Raw genomic sequence first — 7,891 nt, 5'->3', positions numbered from 1 at the left:
CGTTTCTCAGTTTGATGGGCCCAGGCCTTTATCATAGACCAGCTTTTGTTTCTAACCCTCCACTATTTTTAGAGTCTTCTTATTCTGTAAGTTATAAAGTCTGACTCCGGATCTCCATTTGCTCTGTTAATTCACTGTTACTATTATTTGCTAGCAATACAAATTTAACACACCAGCTCCTTCTTTCTTTAAAGAGCACCTCGCCAGATTTAACCAACATACTTGTATATTCAACCCACCAAATCTCAATGTAAACCATTTAAATAAGTATCTATTTGCTCTGAGGATGACATGACTTTTAATGATAATGAATGCGGTGGAAATATACTCAACACTGAATTTATCAGGACAATAATCACGTGAGAACTAACGATTTTTCCCTTAATTTAATTACTGCACCTGCATTTGTTGGTGTGAACTGTGACTTTCCATATGATATAAGACCTTTATGTATTTATTTGAATGCAAGCTTTTATTTTAAAGTTAACTGTAATTCTTAGGATATTATAGGATCACATTTGCTTACATTGTAGCAATAAAAATGATCATTAGCTATATTATTAGCTATAGGAATAAAAATGTAATACTAATAAATGTAACGTGAAAGTAAAACTAAAAGGAACTGCAAATGTACATTCCTATATGAGTTTTTGTAACCTGTCACTTGCATGTTCTGGCAGAAGAGCTGATGTTGTAGCCTAATTCAGTCTTTACAATCACAGAGTCTCAAAGGCCCCTGTAAAATAGACCTTGGTCAGCACTGCAAGCATTGACAATTTTACTCTTATATTGAAAGCATTCATCAGGAGCGACGCGGTGGAGAGCCAGTAACTTGCAGTGGGACTACCGACACGCCGCCTGTTACGAGGACTAAAGATAAGAGCTCACACATACTGAACACTCTGACTGCCGAAGAGACGGTCCCCGCAGTCTCCCACGTCTGCTGTGTGAGAAAGTGTCTCTGACAAGATCTAATTTCATCTCAATATTAGTGTATGTGGTGATGTGAGCACCGGCAATAAGAAAAGGAACCATGCTACCTGTCAAAGTGACTGCATGGGGTGATAAATGACCTGATGTTGATCTGTTTCAGCTCGTTTTATTGCTGCTGCTGCTTAATACTCACAGGTCGGTTCCCCGCAAAAATAATCAGTCAGCTGTGGATCAATATGTGCATGTGACAGATGTACGATCACTGTACAATCAAAAGAGTTTCCATAAGAATCAATATCAAGCTCAATCCTCTTTGCTATAGGCGACTACAATATTAAATAGTAGGTCTTTTAAGCTCTTTATCTCCCATTCAGTTTTTCATTCATAACTGCAGATACCTATATGCACTGAAGAAGCTCTGTGGCGATCATCATCATTATCTTTATTAAGCCCTTTTCTATAAAACCTTTATTAATTTGTGTAAACAACATACTTAAGGGACCCAGAGATTGTTCTGTACCATATGCAGCAGTGAAAATGGCTGCAGGTCCAAACGTTAAAAGTGCAATATGCAAGAATTCTATTTGAAAACATTAAAGAAATTACTGCGATTATCAGCAGTGTGAAGAAATAACAGTTTTGACACTACATCAAAGACATCTTTGCACTGTGCTGCAGAGTTGTCCTCTGACGTGCTACACCTTTAATTAAAGCGAACCAGAAAAACCCTGCTTTCATTTATTTTCTAAAGTCTGTTAATTGATTTGTCAGCCTAAGCTCCTCCGACAGGTTGTTCTAAAGCTGTGGAGTCCAACTGAGTGCAGACCGTAGTATCAGGGAGCCCAACACACACATATGAGGAACTGTTGTTACCTAAGGGGGCAGTTGTTTTTAAAGAGCCCGGACCACCCATGTCCTGCTGTGCCATTACCTGCTTTAACAGCAGTGATTTGTTGGTGACTCTCACTGGCACTGTGTGATGTAGGTTTGGGAGTGAGCTCTATTAAAAAGTCATTAAAGCTGAGAGAAAGCATGGTGGGCTCAACCCTCTTGGCGAAAGGCGCCTCTGGAAATTACTCCATCCATCATAATTACACCGACCGGACTCTGCCTCACAGAGGCCAAGGGACACAGATCCCTTCATGACCTCACTGAACCAGACTGTGAGCGTATAGGGAGAGAAGGAAGGGATGGATAAAGAGACTAAAACCAACAGAGTGAAGGAAGGAGGGAGGCTGGGAGAGGAGTATTAAGAGGTTAGAGGAGGAAGGAAAGGAGGAAGGCTTCGGGACAAAAAAGGAAGGAAGGAGGAAAAGTTAGAAGGTATGACCCTGACTGAGCACAGATTAACTGTGAAGTAAGGCTGCTGTCATAAAACAGATGATAAAGGGAGGGACATATTTCCTCAGTATCTCAGTATGGGCTCTGGTGCAGGATGTGAGTGCACAGGGTGTGGTGGCTGAGTTTTTTAAATTCTGAGGCCAGAGGCAAACAGCGCAGCTGGAAATGAGGTTGGATTTAGAGAAACACATTATCTGTGCGTCTGGCTTCAGTCATGATCAATCAGATAAGCACTTTTCCTTCCTTTTAGAGTTTGATAATTTTGTGATGTAATAGTCCAGAGCATCACAAAAGCCTCTCTTGAAAGGAAACTAATGTCCTTGTGTGGGAGGTGCGGCGCTGCCATCAGTGACTATATGGTACCTTAAATAAACTACTGGTACTTAGGGCTGGTGATTGTGTTTGTTGCTGTGGCCGTATGGGAACAGTTGCCCCAGTGCAGAAAATGATATTAGACAAAGAGACAATCAAACATTGGCAGCAAATCGCCGTGTTAGCCCACACTATTGACTCCAGACTGTCCCCGAGCACATTGTTTAGAGAAAATAAAAACAACCCCGACGACCTGTCAGTCCATTACGGGGCTCGCACACATACATATTCAAATCCAGGCGAGAATTACTCTGTCCTCTCTGGAGTTAGAGTTTGCTTTTATTGAATCAGAATCCAATATACAATCCCTTGTTGAATCTGATTAATTCAACATTTGCAAGTAATTAAAGTAATGAAGTAACTAAAAGTCAATGATCTGTAATCAGCTTTTACTGGCTGTGGAGGCAGAGATACTTCAGTTTAAAGTAGTCATCTATTTAATCTTCACAACCTGCAGCTACACCCTAAAACTGAGATGAATGGCAGAAGACATGTAACTGACACTGAAATAACACTTTAAGCCAACACACTTTAACACCTGATTTTTCATGAGCTGCTTGATGCAAATAATGGAGGCCCCGATTCAGAGGTCGTTGATCAACTTAAAATATTGATGATATGCATAAAAGTTTAACTGTGAGATTAGAATGTCACGGCATGATTAGCTAGATCATTTCTCAAGAAAACAGTTGCCCTTCTTGGTCTCGCTGAGCTCCTCGTGGTTGCAGACTGGTGTTGAACATTGGTGTTTCTCTTCACTCACACACACTTAGCTGGGTCAGTGGCTCGAGGAGATCCCATTTATCAAACAGACTTAACAGCCCAATCGCCACAGTAACTGTGGTCTTCTGAAAACCATTGACATGTTTCAACTTTACATTTTTTAAGATTACGTTTTCTATTCTATTTTGTGATAATGCTGTGCTTGCTGTCTTAGAGTACCTGGTTTGTTTGCCATAAACAGTTTGAGATGTCCCAATGTCTGATTAAAAAACAACTGAAGATAACTCAACTTCCTGTCAAAAATATCCCGTTTTTGCTGCAACAAACAGGCCAGAAACTTTACAGCGGTCGTCATAAACTATCCAGTGGTTTCACATTTGCAATTGTTGAAACACAGTCTTGAACTACGGTCAGTGGCTTGGCAGCCTCGTGGCCTGTAACTCCACCACCATCCCCTCCACCTTCCAACAGGATAGTCATAAACCTGTAATGTCGACATGCTATACAATGTATTTTAGAAATGTCAGTATGGTAGCCTACGAATGACAGGTGCAAAATGTGAATGAATCAGTAGTTTGCAGAAACGTCACCTGCCAACATTTTGTTCTGGCAGCTGGGTTGAGCTTCCTCCAGACATTTTTTAATAATTTTGTCTAGTTCTTTCCTTTGTTGAAAAAGAATCCAGTTACTGTGAATATGCAAATATCTAACAGTAGCTGAGTAACATCCATTGGCTTCCAAACCAGTGAAGATCTCACAAAGTCATGCCAGTCTGTGTTCATCTCAAATTCAGAATTGATGTGAGACTCTTCCCCCTCAGTAGATACATGTGAAAACACCCACACTCTCAAGCTGAAACATCCAAGAGAAGCGACAACAGTGAAACACATTTTCACAAGGAAGCGGACTTTAACACATCTGGACATTTTGCCACCTAGGAACGGGATCCAAACTAAGTCTGTCTTTCACAAATAAACCCTCGTCGCCTCCACTTTACTGACAGCACAGCAAAGTCGACATGGAAAAGACGCTTCAAGGACCTCACTGATTCCATGCGTTGGAGCCCCAGGACTAGCCTTAGCAGTGATTATTCAGTAAATGTACAAACTAATGCATGTAAGTCAGTTGCGTTGCAGCTTAATAAAGTTAGGCTACATTACAGCAAGAACAAGAAACGTTGGAGAATATTTGTTATTTTTCATAAAAAAGTAATAAACCAACAGAATTTTGCCTGACCCATTTAGTTTGTTTTATCAGTAGCATATTATAATTCCTGACAAAAGCAATGCTGAGAGCAATAACTGGCAATAACTGTATCATTCTGGATCAACACATTGTTCAACAGCTTTCAGAAACACATTCACACGTCATACAATTCACATAATGAGCTCAACAGCCTTTCGAAGAATATAATACGATAAAATGTATTGTTACCCTGACATAGTTTCTAATTCATTGTCTACTTTTATGTGAGACCATCATCAACTCCTTTAGTATTCTGAGAGCCCACTTTGCTTATTGTGTGGCTGTGTGCAGCTTGGATTGAGCTTCCTATGTGTCTGGGCTGATCTAACTCCTCCATCTCTCATGTGCACCGGAGGCTCTGAGGCTGGCAGCGCTGCCAACAGGCTGCAGGAAACATCAGCCTGGAGACACAGAAACAGGCAGCGAGGGGGACCAGGGTTATTAATGATGACCGCTGGAGCTTGGTAGAATGACAAAACAGGGAAACAAATAGCGTGTGAAATGCACACCTGTCTGCTGCAGTGGCACGAGTCTCGGAAGAGGAGTGAAGTAGAAGGTGAACACTATGAAGATGGACGAGGAGGTGCGGGCCACTCTGGAGGAGCATGACGAGGTGGTGGGGCGGGAAAGGTAGAGGTCAAAGCAGGAGGAGGAGAACGTGAATGCTGCTCTGGAGGAGGAGGAGTACGAGGGGAAGGAAAAGGAGGTGCGAAACGCTGTTGAAGAGCTGGAGGGAGGAAACAGCGCGGGGGGTGGTGGAAGTCTCTGTAGAAGAGGAGGATGGGGTGCAGAATAAAAAAAAGGGGAGCTGTATAATTGTGTTGCAGAGCAGGAGTAGGTGGAGGAAGAGAAGCTGCAGAGGAGGCTCTGTTTAGCTGTTTGGAATAGAGTCAGGTCTGCCGGGTCTGACGGAAAAATAAAATAGGAAGCAGGAGAGAGAAAGGAAAGAGAGAGAGGGAGAGATGCTAACCCATATTTCTATTACTATGTAGTGCCAGTGGTCAGTGTGCGAGGTTTCCTGTTGCTTAGTTACTGTATTGCAAAAGCAGCGTCAGTGTCTGTGTTTGTATGTGTCATCCTCCCAGTGGTGGGTGTCTGCACGACTCTCCCACTGCTGCCGCCATGTCTGCTGCCTTGAAACTATAGTGCTGTTAACAAGAATCGCTCTCCTGACACAGAACTTTCACCCATGGCTTCCTGTAGGCGCCTCGGCCGCTTTGCCATGTACTCCAGACGGTTGGTACTGTAGAGGGAATCGCAGTGCCCAGCTGGTGTTTAGGAGCCAACATGCTCCCCGATGAGCTGTGTGCACTGGCCCAAGTGCCCTGTCGTAACCCCGCCCATCAATCACCATTGGCTGACAGCCTCAGCAATGGCGTCCGCCCTAAGGAAACGTGAATCTCCCTTTTCCCCCCTTCAGGATGATGGATGACGATGGAGCACTGGGCCCTGAGGGCTGGTGGCTCTATGGAGTGTGAAGCTGCATGGAGGTCGGGTGGAAGGGGTGTAAAACTTGGAAATCATATTTTTTTTTCTTAACATAAGTGAAAAATGTCGAGCCTTGGGAGTGTGATGATTCTATTTCACGGCAGAGTACATGAACCCACTCTGATAATTTGCTTCAATCGTGTGACATAGAAATCTAACACAATTGCCAGTTGACCCCAATTTTATTGATATTCGCACCCGAGCTGGGAAGAAGAAAAATCATCGCACCTCATATCGGGTTTATTTCACTTGTTTGAGAAAAAAAATCCAATGAGAGGAGGAAATGTGAGATGAAATTACTTCTTCAGTTGGACAGTTTTTACATCATCAGGCTCTGTATGTGAGGATGAGAGAAGAGAAAGCTCTCCTCTCAAAGCCATGTATCTGATGAAACGTGGCTCTGAAAATGTGTCCGCCGTTTGATCCTAGAAAAAGGTTGTGATAACATCAAAACAGTGACTAATGAAGTCCACCAGCGAGTATACTGCAGCGATCTTGTATTTTAAATGACAGAATGATGAGCTTAGTCGTGACACAACATGCTGAAGTCTTTTAGCGAGACATGCTACAGTACAAGGCCATTTCTTGTTTGACGTCCAATAACACAAACAGAGAAAGAGAAGTGACTTATATAACATCATTCTTTCAGAACGTTCAAGCAATTTATTACGTGGATGGAAAGAAAAAATACCTGGCCACTAAAGGGATGGAGGGGGGCAGGTTAACAGGGGCTGGCCTGCAGTCGTACGCGGTCAAAGGGTACAGATAACCTTGACTCAAGCCCAAAGCTAAACGTTTGACCCTTAATGGGGCAATATGCAAGAATCGACCACCTGTCAAATTCATACTCAAAACAGATAGGGGGCAGTGTCTCACTAGAGTAACCGCTAACTGCTGCTATTTAGTGGTCCAGCTGTTTAAACCACTAACACAGTAGCTTTAGATGAGCCGAGACAAGCTGGTTAGCATAATTACTAGATAAACGGTGAAATACATTGAAGTCATAACATCTTTTATTCAATCGCATTCTTTGCTAAATTCATTTATTTCGTATTGAATTAATTCTGACATATTGCATCTTTACATGGGATCAAGTACAACAACTTACCCACTGACCTCTATCACTGAACACAATGTATATGTGTTTACATGCTGAATTAATTGACAGCATAAAAAAACAAATTCCAACTTGCTATCTGATACCCCAACCCCTGCTTTTGCTGCAAAATAGTGCGGTCAAAGCCGTCTGTCAAATATTCCAAACTCATGCTGCACATGTCGGGTGAACTGACAAGCAAAGTGGAAAAGTGCAGAGTAAGCTAAATGTGTAGTGAAAATGCTAACAAAAGCCAGGGACTGGGCAAGATATAGAGACAACAAGTAAATGAACAATGCTTGCTGCAGTCACCCATCAGGAAAAGAGCGAGGCAGCTTAACTTTGAAATTAGAATGTAAAGTGTGAATGCTTGCAATGAGTGAATTGTTAACAAATTGCTTACTGGTAGCACAAACATTATCAACTGTGTTAGCATGAAACAATAAACTGCTGAAGGAATCTGAACATTTATGATGCTAAAACCATGGTAATTTCTCTCAAGAGAGCTCAAATGTGACTTTATCTAATTTGTAACAAACACAATACGAGTTGCAATGAACAGCGCTGTGGACGTGAAGTCTGACTTGTAGCATAGTCTTGTAAGAACGTATGTGCGTCCCACCATCCACACACCCCGACAGCACCATGTCATATCTTCCGTGATTAGCCTGCAGAGAAAATGCACAGGTAACT

Source organism: Sparus aurata, chromosome 4 (genome assembly GCF_900880675.1).
Source record: "Sparus aurata chromosome 4, fSpaAur1.1, whole genome shotgun sequence".
Taxonomy (NCBI): Eukaryota; Metazoa; Chordata; class Actinopteri; order Spariformes; family Sparidae; genus Sparus; species Sparus aurata.
Note: the sequence above shows the minus strand (reverse complement) of the source record.